This window comes from Crinia signifera, chromosome 4 (genome assembly GCF_055691185.1).
Source record: "Crinia signifera chromosome 4, ASM5569118v1, whole genome shotgun sequence".
Lineage (NCBI taxonomy): Eukaryota > Metazoa > Chordata > Amphibia > Anura > Myobatrachidae > Crinia > Crinia signifera.
The window spans coordinates 319457328-319472033 of record NC_139220.1 but is presented as its reverse complement, the minus strand read 5'-3'; the positions used below and the strand labels follow the sequence as shown (position 1 = coordinate 319472033).

The window sequence follows — 14706 nt, the reverse complement described above, 5'->3', positions numbered from 1 at the left end:
GCTATATAAGACTCTGTAACAGAATCTGCTGCGCTATATAAGACACTGTAACGGAATCTGCTGCGCTATATAAGACGCTGTAACGGAATCTGCTGCGCTATATGAGACCCTGTAACGGAATCTGCTGCGCTATATATGACGCTGTAACGGAATCTGCTGCGCTATATGAGACGCTGTAACGGAATCTGCTGCGCTATATAAGACGCTGTAACGGAATCTGCTGGGCTATATAAGACGCTGTAACGGAATCTGCTGGGCTATATAAGACGCTGTAACGGAATCTGCTGCGCTATATAAGACGCTGTAACGGAATCTGCTGCGCTATATAAGACGCTGTAACGGAATCTGCTGCGCTATATAAGACGCTGTAACGGAATCTGCTGCGCTATATAAGACGCTGTAATGGAATCTGCTGCGCTATATAAGACACTGTAACGGAATCTGCTGTGCTATATAAGACAATGTAACTGAATCTGCTGCGCTATATAAGACACTGTAACGGAATCTGCTGCGCTATATAAGACACTGTAACGGAATCTGCTGCGCTATATATGACGCTGTAACGGAATCTGCTGCGCTATATGAGACGCTGTAACGGAATCTGCTGCGCTATGTAAGACACTGTAACGGAATCTGCTGCGCTATATAAGACTCTGTAACGGAATCTGCTGCGCTATATAAGACGCTGTAACGGAATCTGCTGCGCTATATAAGACACTGTAACGGAATCTGCTGCGCTATATAAGACGCTGTAACGGAATCTGCTGCGCTATATAAGACGCTGTAACGGAATCTGCTGCGCTATATAAGACACTGTAATGGAATCTGCTGCGCTATATAAGACGCTGTAACGGTATCTGCTGCGCTATATAAGACACTGTAACGGAATCTGCTGCGCTATATAAGACCCTGTAACGGAATCTGCTGCGCTATATATGACGCTGTAACGGAATCTGCTGCGCTATATGAGACGCTGTAACGGAATCTGCTGCGCTATATAAGACGCTGTAACGGAATCTGCTGGGCTATATAAGACGCTGTAACGGAATCTGCTGGGCTATATAAGACGCTGTAACGGAATCTGCTGCGCTATATAAGACGCTGTAACGGAATCTGCTGCGCTATATAAGACGCTGTAACGGAATCTGCTGCGCTATATAAGACGCTGTAACGGAATCTGCTGCGCTATATAAGACACTGTAATGGAATCTGCTGCGCTATATAAGACGCTGTAACGGTATCTGCTGCGCTATATAAGACACTGTAACGGAATCTGCTGCGCTATATAAGACCCTGTAACGGAATCTGCTGCGCTATATATGACGCTGTAACGGAATCTGCTGCGCTATATGAGACGCTGTAACGGAATCTGCTGCGCTATATGAGACGCTGTAACGGAATCTGCTGGGCTATATAAGACGCTGTAACGGAATCTGCTGGGCTATATAAGACGCTGTAACGGAATCTGCTGCGCTATATAAGACGCTGTAACGGAATCTGCTGCGCTATATAAGACGCTGTAACGGAATCTGCTGCGCTATATAAGACGCTGTAACGGAATCTGCTGCGCTATATAAGACGCTGTAACGGAATCTGCTGCGCTATATAAGACACTAACAGAATCTGCTGCGCTATATAAGACGCTGTAACGGAATCTGCTGCACTATATAAGACACTAACAGAATCTGCTGCGCTATATAAGACGCTGTAACGGAACCTGCTGCACTATATAAGACACTGTAACGGAATCTGCTGCGCTATATAAGACGCTGTAACAGAATCTGCTGCGCTATATAAGACACTGTAACGGAATCTGCTGCGCTATATAAGACACTGTAACAGAATCTGCTGCGCTATATAAGACACTAACAGAATCTGCTGCGCTATATAAGACACTGTAACAGAATCTGCTGCGCTATATAAGACACTGTAACGGAATCTGCTACGCTATATAAGACACTAACGGAATCTGCTGCGCTATTTAAGATGCTGTAACGGAATCTGCTGCGCTATATAAGACTCTGTAACAGAATCTGCTGCGCTATATAAGACACTGTAACAGAATCTGCTGCGCTATATAAGACACTGTAACAGAATCTGCTGCGCTATATAAGACACTGTAACAGAATCTGCTGCGCTATATAAGACACTAACGGAATCTGCTACGCTATATAAGACACTGTAACGGAATCTGCTGCGCTATATAAGACACTGTAAAGGAATCTGCTGCGCTATATAAGACGCTGTAACAGAATCTGCTGCGCTATATAAGATACTGTAACGGGATCTGCTGCGCTATATAAGACACTGTAACAGAATCTGCTGCGCTATATAAGACACTGTTAATAAATAATAATAATTGCACCCCAGCACCTCCAACCCCCCTGTACAGTATGCCTCACACCTCCCCCATGACAGTGCATTAATTGCACCCCAGCACCTCCCCCGTGCAGCATGCCTCGCATCTCCCCCCCCCCCCATGACAGTGTGTTACTTGCACCCCAGCACCTCTAACCCCCCATGCAGCAGGTCTTGAGGAAGTCTCCGGTTTTCTTAAGCTGTGTACACCCGGGGCTGAGCGGCCATATTGCCAGTGATTTCATGTGCTGTGGGAGATAAATCGCCAGGATTGCGCTCCCGCTGCCAGCCCTTCATGGTCACAGGAGCCTGCTCCTCCGATTATGGCTAAAAATCGCTGGTTGGTGGTGCACAATGCACTGTGCAGCACCTGACTACACCTGTGCACCAGTGACCAGCGATTTCTTTTTTTTTTTTAATTGAGTCTTTATTTAATATTTTCAAATTTCATGTACAAAACAAACAATTTATACCTTACTTAAGCGTATAACGGATATTGTATACAATATATATATAAAAAAACATATACACAACACATATATACGAACACCCACAAAGACAATGATATAAACTCCAACAATACTACACTGACATGTTCACAGCCCTAAAAACCTACCCCAGCTTTGCTCCTTAATTGTCACACAGATACAAACTTTTCCTTATCAAAACAGTTCACAAATTGATAACCGCCTACTGCTGCCTCCCTACGACCTTACAACCCTTATTCATCATTCCTGGCCCGTCAGCCTTACTTCCTCTTTCCATCCTTATCCACTAACCCCCCATGGGTGACACATTACAATCCCTCTCTGAATATAGGGGACCACTGAGCTCAAGCTCACCAAACCCTATATAGCACCATAAAAATTATTGCCTAATATTATGTGCATGTTACATTAATTATGTGCCACTAACATCTTAATAGTGTCTATAACTCATAAAACAATCAATCTCATGTATATTTACTGTGTCCGCTTTTATCATTACTCAAAAAAGGTGTATGCCTGTGAAAAGATAAGATGAAAAAAAAAAAAAAACAAGATGATAAATATTCTCTTAATTTAACTTATGTACCACATTTGAGTGCCTAGTGCTGTATTTCAAATGATCTATTCCACTCTATTCCGTGCATGGCTTATACCTTAGCCAGATATTTAAATTTCCTAACTTCTTTGTGCATATATACTATTCCCTATTACTATTGCTTACTTTAAAGTGGGCTGAACGGTTCCAGTGTCCCCATATCTTATGATATTTCTGAATCGATCCCCGAGAGGCAAATACAAATTTCTCATGTTCACTAGTGATGTTTACTAGATTTATCCATTCGACTGTCACCGGTCCTTTGGAGGACATCCAGTGGCGGGCAATTACTACTTTTGCTAAGGCGGATAAATTCTTTGCCAGCTGCTTCATATCCCGGGTGATTCCCACCTCCTCCCATAACCCTAGCACCAGATTGAGTTTATTCAGGGTACCCCTGGGGAAGCCTACTTGCTCCATTATTTCGCTTATCACCTCCCAGAACCTATTAACTTTATTACAGCTCCACAACAAATGTGCGAATGTGGCCTCTCCTTCTCCACACTTTGGACACCTATCGGACGCAGAGACAGCATATTTTTTCATCCTTACTGGGGTTATATAAGTCCTGTGCAGAATGTTAAATTGTACCTGCTGTATCCGCAAAGAGTTAGTCGCATGCTTAGGCCCCGCCAATGCCGTCCCCCACCCAGTCTCATCAAGCTGAGGGATATCCTCCATCCATTTAGCCCGTAAATTGGTGGTGCACAATGCACTGTGCAGCACCTGACTACACCTGTGCACCAGTGACCAGCGATTTCTAGTCAAAATGAGGTAGAGACAGAATGAGCCTGCAATTGTCAGCCAAAATCGCTGGACGCTGATGAAAACGGTGCACTGAGCAATATATTGCTGAGTGATTTTAAGCCAATATTGCTCAGCGACCAAATTGCACAGTGTGTACACAGCTTAAGAGAGGAAACAAGTCACTTCCTCCCTTACAGCAGACGAAGCTTCCACCACCACCGCCCCCCCCCCCCCCCCACACACACACACACACCCCACTCCCACCCGTCTTCCTGCTTCCAGTGCTGTGGGCCTTGTAGCACACTGACTGAAGAGGTTTGTCTGCCTCCCACCTCCCCCAACCAGCTCGGCAGCTGCACAGCACGGACATCCACGGGAGACAGACTCTGTCCCATATTCCTGCCCAGCCTGAGCGTGGCACAAGGAGGGCACGGCCATTTGCATTCCTCCCGTAGTGGGACAGGTGAGCATGTAATTACAGCTTCAGGCAATACCCTGCACCATGCAGATGACTGATATACATTACAGTGCTCTCGCTTCCATGTCTAATCCATCCCAGCTGCAATAACAACACGTCTGACTGCTGCTTGCTGTAATAAGCTCACTGACCTGACCAACTACTGCTACTACAACAACCAGTTACCCCCTACCCTACCAGACCAGAGCCAAACACGACACTTACACCAGGCTGACTTTGCTTTATAACTTCTCAATGCAAATGGCAATGTATTAATTACATCACAGAACTTACAGCTGGGATAGCAGCCTATTAACCCTGCGATTGCCATCTGGGGCTCTCTATATAGTCATAAAGGTGGCCGGCTCTCCTGCACTGGTTACAGATGTGTATCTGCATTATTCATATCTCTTATATATTTGGCTACATCTGTCACTCAAAGTGTGTCTGGAGCTGTAACGCTGGGTTGTGGACTTCCATCTTAATTTATGATTGTCATCACCTGTTTTAAACAGGGTAATTGATAAGAAAGGTGTTTAAGCACAGGTGATGGTAATCCATAAATTAAGAAGAAAGTCCAGAAACAGAGCAATGTGTCCCTCCTGGAGAGGGTCATGTTGGGAGGTATGCACCTCCCTCCCTCCCTCCCCCCCATTCACGGCATCCCCACGATTAAATGGCACATGCAAAACACTGACATGGCTATGGTCGACAATTAAAAAGGTTGACAAGATTTATTTTTCACTTTTTCAATGTTTTCATATTCATTCTCATGTGTCGACATGGACACCAATGAAGTGCCACACTTATGTCAACATTTACATGTGTTGACCTTTCTGTGTTGATTTTTTCTTGTGGCAATTCGCGGCACCCCCAACGCGACCCCCCTCCCGCGATTTGCAGCACACCCCCCGCAATTCGCGGCACCCCCGGTGACTCCCGCGATACGCGGCACCAACCCGTGACACCCCCCCTCCTGCGATTCACGGCACCCCGCGACCCCCCCTCCCACGATTCGCGCCAACCCCCCGGGCCCCCCCTCCCGCGGTTCACGGTGCCCCCCACGACCCCCCCTACCGTGATTCCCCACCCCTGACCCCCCCTCCTGTCATTGCGGCAATCCCCCGCCCCCGCGACCCACCCTCCCGCGATTCACTGCAACCCCCCGCGCCCCCCCCTCCCACAATTCGCGGCACTCACACCCCCCCGCGACCCCCCCTCCCACAATTCACGGCATCCACCCACAACCCCTCCTCCCGTGATTCGCGGACACCCCTCACCTCCTCCCTCCCCCCCACCCCCGCGCGCGATTCACGGCAACCCCAGGATTAAATGGCACATGTAAAACACTGGCACGGCTATGGTCGACAATGAAAAAGGTTGACATGAGTTTTTGAAGATTTATTTTTCTTTATTTTAATGTTTTCATATTCATTCTCATGTGTCGACATGGACACCGATGAAGTGCCACATATTTACATGTGTTGAACTTTCTGTGTTGATTTTTTCTTGTGGCGATTCGCGGCACCCCCCGCGACCCCCCGGTGACTCCCGCGATTCGCGGCCCCACCCCGTGACACACCCCCCCTCCTGCGATTGCGGCACCCCGCGACCCCCCCTCCCACGATTCGCGCCAACCCCCCGGGCCCCCCCTCCCGCTGTTCACGGTGCCCCCCACGACCCCCCTACCGCGATTCCCCACCCCTGACCCCCCCTCCTGTCATTGCGGCAACCCCCCGCCCCCCCCCCTCCCACAATTCGCGGTACCCACACCCCCCCCCCCCCCGCGACCCCCCCTCCCGCAATTCACGGCATCCACCCACGGCAGCACCCCTAAGCCCCTCTTTAGTCCCCCGTATACTCACACACCCCTATCACTACCCAACTTCCTGCTCTCCTGAACCGTAACTTCCACCACTGGGGAGTCGCTGACGCTGTTTTGCCCACATGCCCCTATCATGCCTCATAGCCCAGCCTCCTGCTCTCATGCACCCGAACTCTCACCCAGTAGGAGGAGACACTGACTAAGGGCCACCATCCTGTACTGCCACGCTGGACCCTCACCCACTGGCAGAAGCTGCACAGTATCTCCCACCCTCCTCTTTAGTCCCCCTTATGCCCACACACCCCTATCACTACCCAGCCTCCTGTTTTCCTGTGTCGTGACCTCCGCCAGTGGGGAGCCGCTGACTCAGAAACACCCTACTATACTATTGCACACACACACCTAAACAACACGCACACACAGCCCCCCCCCACACCCACAAATGTCACTGTACCATCCACACTATCAATGTACATCTTACTCTGTAACCGCTTTTTAATTAAACAAAACAATACACCCCCCCCCTTCCACATCATATGCTCTCTATTTAACACATTTCACCTATAACTCAAGTTGCAATACAGGCATCTGTCATACAATTCTAACCATCTTTCTCATATACAAATGTTCACAAATTAAGGGGGCGCAGCCCCTTACGACGGTGTGAAGAGCGCCCGTAGGGCGCGATGAATCACCTAGTACTTTTATATATGTCTTGTTCATTAATTTGGATTGTTTTTAATTATTTGCATGATTTGATAAAGTTCCCTTATTTCATGTGTCCTGTGAGAGGCGTGATAGGGACTCAGGAAAATTATTACTATTCCTAATCCACCAGCGCAATGTATTCCATCTGTTTGTTTACTCCTCTTACTGGTCATGCGTCACCGGCGGACATATATATATATATATATATATATATATATATATATATATATATATATATATAAAAGCACTCACCCTCCTTGCAGAAGGTTTTGGGAAGAACCGGCACACACTTGTAGAAGTCCAATGTAGATTTATTTAAAGCATGAGATGGTATACAGACACGGCCCAACAGCCGTTTCAACTGATATTCACAGTCTTCCTCAGGGGCCCCTGAGGAAGACTGTGAATATCAGTTGAAACAGCTGTTGGGCCGTGTCTGTATACCATCTCATGCTTTAAATAAATCTACATTGGACTTCTACAAGTGTGTGCCGGTTCTTCCCAAAACCTTCTGCAAGGAGGGTGAGTGCTTCTGTATCTTTACATTACAGGACTGTGCACCACAAAACGTGAGTTCTTTTATTTTCAAAATTGAGTGCTGTCTTACATGACATATATATATATATATATATATATATAAGTCGAGGTTGGGTCCGGCACTCGAATACGTAGCAACAACCGGGGTGCCCTCCCAAAGGGATGTATAGCACGTGAGTGTCCAAAGACACAGAGGGGGCGGCACTCCAACGGAATTCAATATAGAATGAAACACAGAGCCACAATGTAGTGATCTAACGTTTCGGCAACTTAATGCCTTTATCAAAGACACAGATAAGCATACAGAAACACTTACTTATAGGAGGTGACATCCATGCTGATTCCGGTGTTCCCACCCTCGCAGCCAGGTTGGCGCCTACGACTGACGTCATCGGTTTCCCCTCCGTGCAGTCAGCTGCTCTGCTTGGCGCGTTGCTATGGGAACCCTCCGGAGCCTGCAAAAACCAAGTGACAAATGTGCAATATTGAATAAAACATAGCAACATGTTCAAGAGCAAACTTAGAGAGGAAGACATGGTAAGGTCGACACGACCAGGCTGGCGACATGAAACCAAGTCGACAGTGGACAGAGATAAGGCATAGAAACGGATCAATGAGCATAAATGCAATAAATGTAACGTGTACACTGTTGAGAACAGTGTATAATACATAAAAGGGAAAACATATAGCAGTTTAGCGGAGGGACAAAGGTAAAGTACATAGAAAAATGGAAACATATAAGGATCAGAGACGGAGAAACAGACAAGTGAGCCATATGAGCTAAATTGAAAACGGAAACATGTAATAACAAAGTAAATTACATGTAATTAGAGGAAGCAATTAAGAGAGGAATACTCATTAAGGCCAGCCGGTGCGATAACGTTCAATTTAAAAATCCATTTAGCCTCTAATTGAAGCAGTTTTTTATCGCGATCGCCACCACGCACATTGGCAGCCACCTGGTCAATCATCTTGTACTTCAGTGTTGGCAACGTGTGGCAATTGTCCCTGAAGTGACGTGCCACAGGCTGTTCGGCTGGTTGTCCCTCAAGGGCTTGCTTGATTGAAGAGCGATGGAGCCCCATACGCTCTTTAAAAGTTCTGCTGGTCTTGCCCACGTAAACCAATCCACATGGGCATCTTATAATGTAGACGACGTACCGGCTCATACATGTGAAGATGTGCTTGATCTTATATCTGTGTCCAGTATGTGGGTGCGTGAATGAATCACCCCGTTCTAAGTAGCCACATGTAACACAGCCTGTGCAGCGACAGTTGCCAGGCTTCCGTGAGAGGAAATGGGATGCTTTGGCAGTGGAACCCAGTCCGGTCACGTCTGCTTTCACAAGTTTGTCACGCAAACTGGTGCCTCTTTTGTAACATGGCATCACAGACACATTTTTGAGTGCCGGTAATTCAGGGTCCTGACACACCAATGGCCATATCTGCTTGACTGATTTTACCAATACAGAGCTAGCCGTCGTATATGTATTGATAAATGGCATTTTTGCCGGCAACTTGGAGGGGGCTTTGCTGCGAAGAGTATCCTCTCTGGGGATTGCAAGGGCTTTGGCTTTAGATTGTAGGAGCATCTCACGATCATAGCCGCGATTTTCAAATTTATTGATCATCATGTCCATTTGCTCTGCCGCTACTGTTGGTGCGCTGCATATTCTTCTGACGCGCAGCATCTGAGAGAATGGCAGGCCACGCTTAGCAGCAGGGGGGTGATGGCTAGTTGCTTCAAGGAGGGTATTCCTATCTGTGGCTTTTTTTAACACAGACGTTGACAAAACGCAGCCATCGATGGTGATTTGGACGTCAAGGTAGCTTATGGTTGATGCACTGTAAGTTGACGTAAATTTAATATGTGGGTCTGCTGTATTAGCGTACAGCAGTACTTCATCCAGTGATTCCGCAGGGCCCGTCCATATCAGCAAGATATCGTCGATGTAACGAACGTAGAGGGCGGTATGTGCCACTGCTAGCAGTGGCACATACCGCCCTCTACTGGACACAGACTCCACATACTGGACACAGATATAAGATCAAGCACATCTTCACATGTATGAGCCGGTACGTCGTCTACATTATAAGATGCCCATGTGGATTGGTTTACGTGGGCAAGACCAGCAGAACTTTTAAAGAGCGTATGGGGCTCCATCGCTCTTCAATCAAGCAAGCCCTTGAGGGACAACCAGCCGAACAGCCTGTGGCACGTCACTTCAGGGACAATTGCCACACGTTGCCAACACTGAAATACAAGATGATTGACCAGGTGGCTGCCAATGTGCGTGGTGGCGATCGCGATAAAAAACTGCTTCAATTAGAGGCTAAATGGATTTTTAAATTGAACGTTATCGCACCGGCTGGCCTTAATGAGTATTCCTCTCTTAATTGCTTCCTCTAATTACATGTAATTTACTTTGTTATTACATGTTTCCGTTTTCAATTTAGCTCATATGGCTCACTTGTCTGTTTCTCCGTCTCTGATCCTTATATGTTTCCATTTTTCTATGTACTTTACCTTTGTCCCTCCGCTAAACTGCTATATGTTTTCCCTTTTATGTATTATACACTGTTCTCAACAGTGTACACGTTACATTTATTGCATTTATGCTCATTGATCCGTTTCTATGCCTTATCTCTGTCCACTGTCGACTTGGTTTCATGTCGCCAGCCTGGTCGTGTCGACCTTACCATGTCTTCCTCTCTAAGTTTGCTCTTAAACATGTTGCTATGTTTTAATCAATATTGCACATTTGTCACTTGGTTTTTGCAGGCTCCGGAGGGTTCCCATAGCAACGCGCCAAGCAGAGCAGCTGACTGCACGGAGGGGAAACTGATGACGTCAGTCGTAGGCGCCAACCTGGCTGCGAGCGTGGGAACACCGGAATCAGCATGGATGTCACCTCCTATAAGTAAGTGTTTCTGTATGCTTATCTGTGTCTTTGATAAAGGCATTAAGTTGCCGAAACGTTAGATCACTACATTGTGGCTCTGTGTTTCATTCTATATTGAATTCCGTTGGAGTGCCGCCCCCTCTGTGTCTTTGGACACTCACTTGCTATATATATATATTTTAGGGATGTGCACCGGCCACTTTTTGGGTTTTGGGTTCTGATTACCTTGAGGTTTTGGGTTCTAATGGGTTTTGGCAAAACACCTCCTAAGTGTTTTGTGTTTGGATTTTTTGGGTTTTCGGTTCTGATTTTTTTTGTTAAAAACGCATAAACTGCTAAAATCACAGAATTTGGGGGGGGGGGGGGGTTTGCTCCTACGCTATATTAACCTCAATAACATTAATTTCTACTCATTTCCAGTCTATTCTGAACACCTCACAATATTGTTTTTAGGGCAAAAGGTTGCACCGTGGTAGCTGGATAACTATGCTAAGCCACACAAGTGTGCGGCACAAACACGTGGCTCATGTAAGAGTGGCACTGCAGTGGCAGACAGGATGGCAGTATAAAAAACTAGGCCCCCAAAAAGACCCGTATCTGGCTTGATCGTGCACTGTTCACCATGTGCAGCCAAGGAGCAGTGGGCATTTCGTGCACCACAGAGTGTGTCTGCTAGTGTGTAACTGTTTCGATCATTTTAACATCCAACAAGACCCCTATCTGGCTTGATTGTGCACTGTTTACACAGTGCAGCCGAGGAGCAGTGGGCGATTGGTGCAGCAATCAATTACTCTCATTAGTGGAATGCAATCAGTTGTATGCATTGAAAAGACAAGTCCCTCATACGAATGACTCTCAGCAGTGGGCACCAGACCAGACAGGTAGATGAGGCAGTATTAGGCAGTGAGCCCTAGACCAGACAGGTAGATATGGCAGTATTAGGCAGTTGGCCCAAGACCACACAGGTACGGCAGTATTAGGCAGTGAGCTCCAGACCAGACGGTAGATACGGCAGTATTAGGCAGTGAGCCCCAAAACAGACGGTAGATACGGCAATATTAGGCAGTGAGCCCCAGACCAGACGGTAGTTACGGCAGTATTAGGCAGTGAGCCCCAGACAGGTAGATACGGCAGTATTAGGTAGTGAGCCCCAGACCAGACAGGTAGATATGGCAGTATTAGGCAGTGAGCCCCAGACCAGACAGGTAGATACGGAAGTATTAGGCAGTGAGCCCCAGACCAGACAGGTAGATATGGCAGTATTAGGCAGTGAGCCTCAAAACAGATGGTAGATACGGCAGTATTAGGCAGTGAGCCCCAGACCAGACAGGTAGATATGGCAGTATTAGGCAGTGGGCCACAGACCAGACGGTAGATACGGCAGTATTAGGCAGTGAGCCCCAGACCAGACGGTAGATACGGCAGTATAAGGCAGTGAGCCCCAGACCAGACAGGTAGATACGCCAGTATTAGGCAGTGAGCCCCAGACCAGACAGGAGATATGGCAGTACTAGGCACCAGACAGGTAGATAAGACAGTACTACAGTAGGCACAAGACAGGTAGATACGTCAACAATACTAGTATTGTGCACCAGCAGAATTTATAATAATTAATTTTATTATTAGGTACTGCTTGGCAGTGGCACTCAGTGGCACACGTCAGTGCACAAGCAGCATGGAATTATTTTTTTACAGTCCCACACAGCACAAGTATTATTTTTTTTATTAAATTAGATATAGCAGCCTAGTATGTAGTTGTACTACTGGGTAGGTACACTTAGGCAGTAACACTGCCAGTGGCAACAGTGGACTGAGTAAATAATACTGGCAACCTCTATTCACAGTATTCAGTGCAGGCAGCACCAGTGGACTATATATAATTCAATTAATTAAGTATTAATAATATAGCAGCCTAGTAGGTAGAGAACATAAACTACTAGGTAGGCAAGCAGGCAGTAGCAATGCCAGTGGTCATCACAAAAGGTAGATATTATATTACACACCACCAGTAGCTTTATGCAGTGCACCAGCAGAATTTATAATAATTAATTTTATATTAGGTACTGCTTGGCAGTGGCACTCAGTGGCACACGTCAGTGCACCAGCAGCATGGAATTATTTTTTACAGTCCCACACAGCACAAGTATTATTTTTTTATTAAATTAGATATAGCAGCCTAATATGTAGTTGTACTACTAGGTAGGTACACTTAGGCAGTAACAATGCCAGTGGCAACAGTGGACTGAGTAAATTATACTGGCAACCTCTATTCACAGTATTCAGTGCAGGCAGCATCAGTGGACTATATATAATTCAATTACTTAAGTATTAATTATATTAATATTAATAATATAGCAGCCTAGTTACTAGGTAGGTAGGCAGTAGCACTGCCAGTGGTCACCACAAAAGGTAGTTACACACCACCAGTAGCTTTATGCAGTGCACCAGCAGAATTTATAATAATTAATTTTATTATTAGGTACTGCTTGGCAGTGGCACTCAGTGGCACACGTCAGTGCACCAGCAGCATGGAATTATATTTTACAGTCCCACGCAGCACAAGTATTATTTTTTTATTAAATTAGATATAGCAGCCTAGTATGTACTAGGTAGGTACACTAGGTAGGCAGTAGCACTGTCAGTGGCAACAGTGGACTGAGTAACTAAATAATACTGGCAGATTCAGTGCAGGCAGCACCAGTGGACTATATATATATATATATATATATATATATATATAATATAATTAATTAATTAGTAATATATAATATAATATTACAAGCACAGCACCAGAGGTAGGCCCCAGCACAGAGGAGACAGTAGTACTACAGGTACACAGTTAGACTGTTCTCCTTAGCAGAGAGGAGAACAGAGTACACAGCAGCACTGAGGGAGACAGCATCAGCGAATAAAATAATTAATTACAGCACAGCACACCAGAGGTAGACCGCACAGAGGAGACAGTAGTACTACAAGTACACAGTTAGACTACACAGCAGCACTGAGAGACAGCCCCAGCGATTAAAAAATATTGGGTTCAAGGTCAAGCTCAAGTTTAAGCCCCAGCAGCAGCACCAACACACCCTCTCCCAACCCACTACTAGACTGGAGTGAAGATGGCGGGCGCAGCAGCTGCTTTTAAAGCCTCACGAAATCCGGCACCGGGAGATGACGTTGTGACCACGCGGACGGACCCGAGTCAGGCGGGAATCTCCGAGCGCTGCTCGGAACCGGGCTCGTAATGATGACGTCCGTGGGGGCTCGGATCTACGGAATCCGAGTCTGCACATCTCTAATATATATATATATATATATATATTTGCAGCAGGTGAATTTGTTTTATAAATTGTGGATCAGAGTCTAGGATTTTTTTTAAACTGCGCCAAAGATTTTGTCTGATTTGGCTCTTGTGGTCAACCCAGCTTTTTGTGTTTGTCCCCCCATGCAGCATACCTCACACCTCCCCCCATGCAGCATGCCTCACACCTCCCCCATGCAGTAGGTCTTGCCTATGAAAGGAAACTCATCACATCCTCCCAGACAGCAGAGGAAGGGTACGCCCTCCCATATTATATATATATATATATAACACACTTGTTCATTTTAGCTATGATGTGGAAGCAGTTGCGAGGTTCCCATGAAAACCAGTTGTTAGTGTAGGACTTGCAGTGAAATGGGGTCCCATTGCGATGGGCTGCAAGCTTAAATGCATTGATCAATTCATGAACTAAAACCCCATTATTTATTTATTGATTATTTGAATGTTAAGGTGAGTTAGTCTGTTGTAGTGAGTGCTGGGCCCCATGTGCTTGTATTTACTAGAGTGTGTGGTCACAGGCCACTGCACCCCACTCTGGGAAGTGGGTGCTGTTTGCACCTCATTCCTAGGAATGGCGAGTGTGTGGGTACTTCTGTATCTATATATTTATACTGGCGCTGCGAGCTGGCACTCCCGGCTACTGAAACAAATGCCTTGGTGCCTTCATTAGGATGAATGTATATATCAGATGGACCCGGTGGGGGGTTACCAAAAACGCAGCACTCACGGGTCTTTGCAAACGAGGGTAATTTAATAAACAATTTTTCGG

The 14706-nt window shown here is 46.3% G+C and overlaps 1 protein-coding gene and 1 long non-coding RNA gene across 3 annotated transcripts in view; one reads left to right on the top strand and one right to left on the bottom strand.

Moving 5' to 3' along the window:
• Positions 1 to 14706, bottom strand: part of LOC146075924 (uncharacterized) — a 95925-nt gene that overhangs the window by 36725 nt on the left and 44494 nt on the right. The window lies entirely within an intron of this gene.
• LOC146075918 (uncharacterized) overlaps positions 4427 to 14706 on the top strand; it is a 29894-nt gene continuing 19614 nt past the window's right edge. Inside the window, exons 1-2 of one of the 2 annotated variants that reach the window (XM_083185614.1) lie at positions 4427 to 4651; positions 10498 to 10636. The gene's annotated coding sequence lies outside the window, so the exon portion shown is untranslated. The remainder of the gene's footprint in view (positions 4652 to 10497; positions 10637 to 14706) is intronic. The other variant, XM_083185613.1, reaches the window with a different exon arrangement.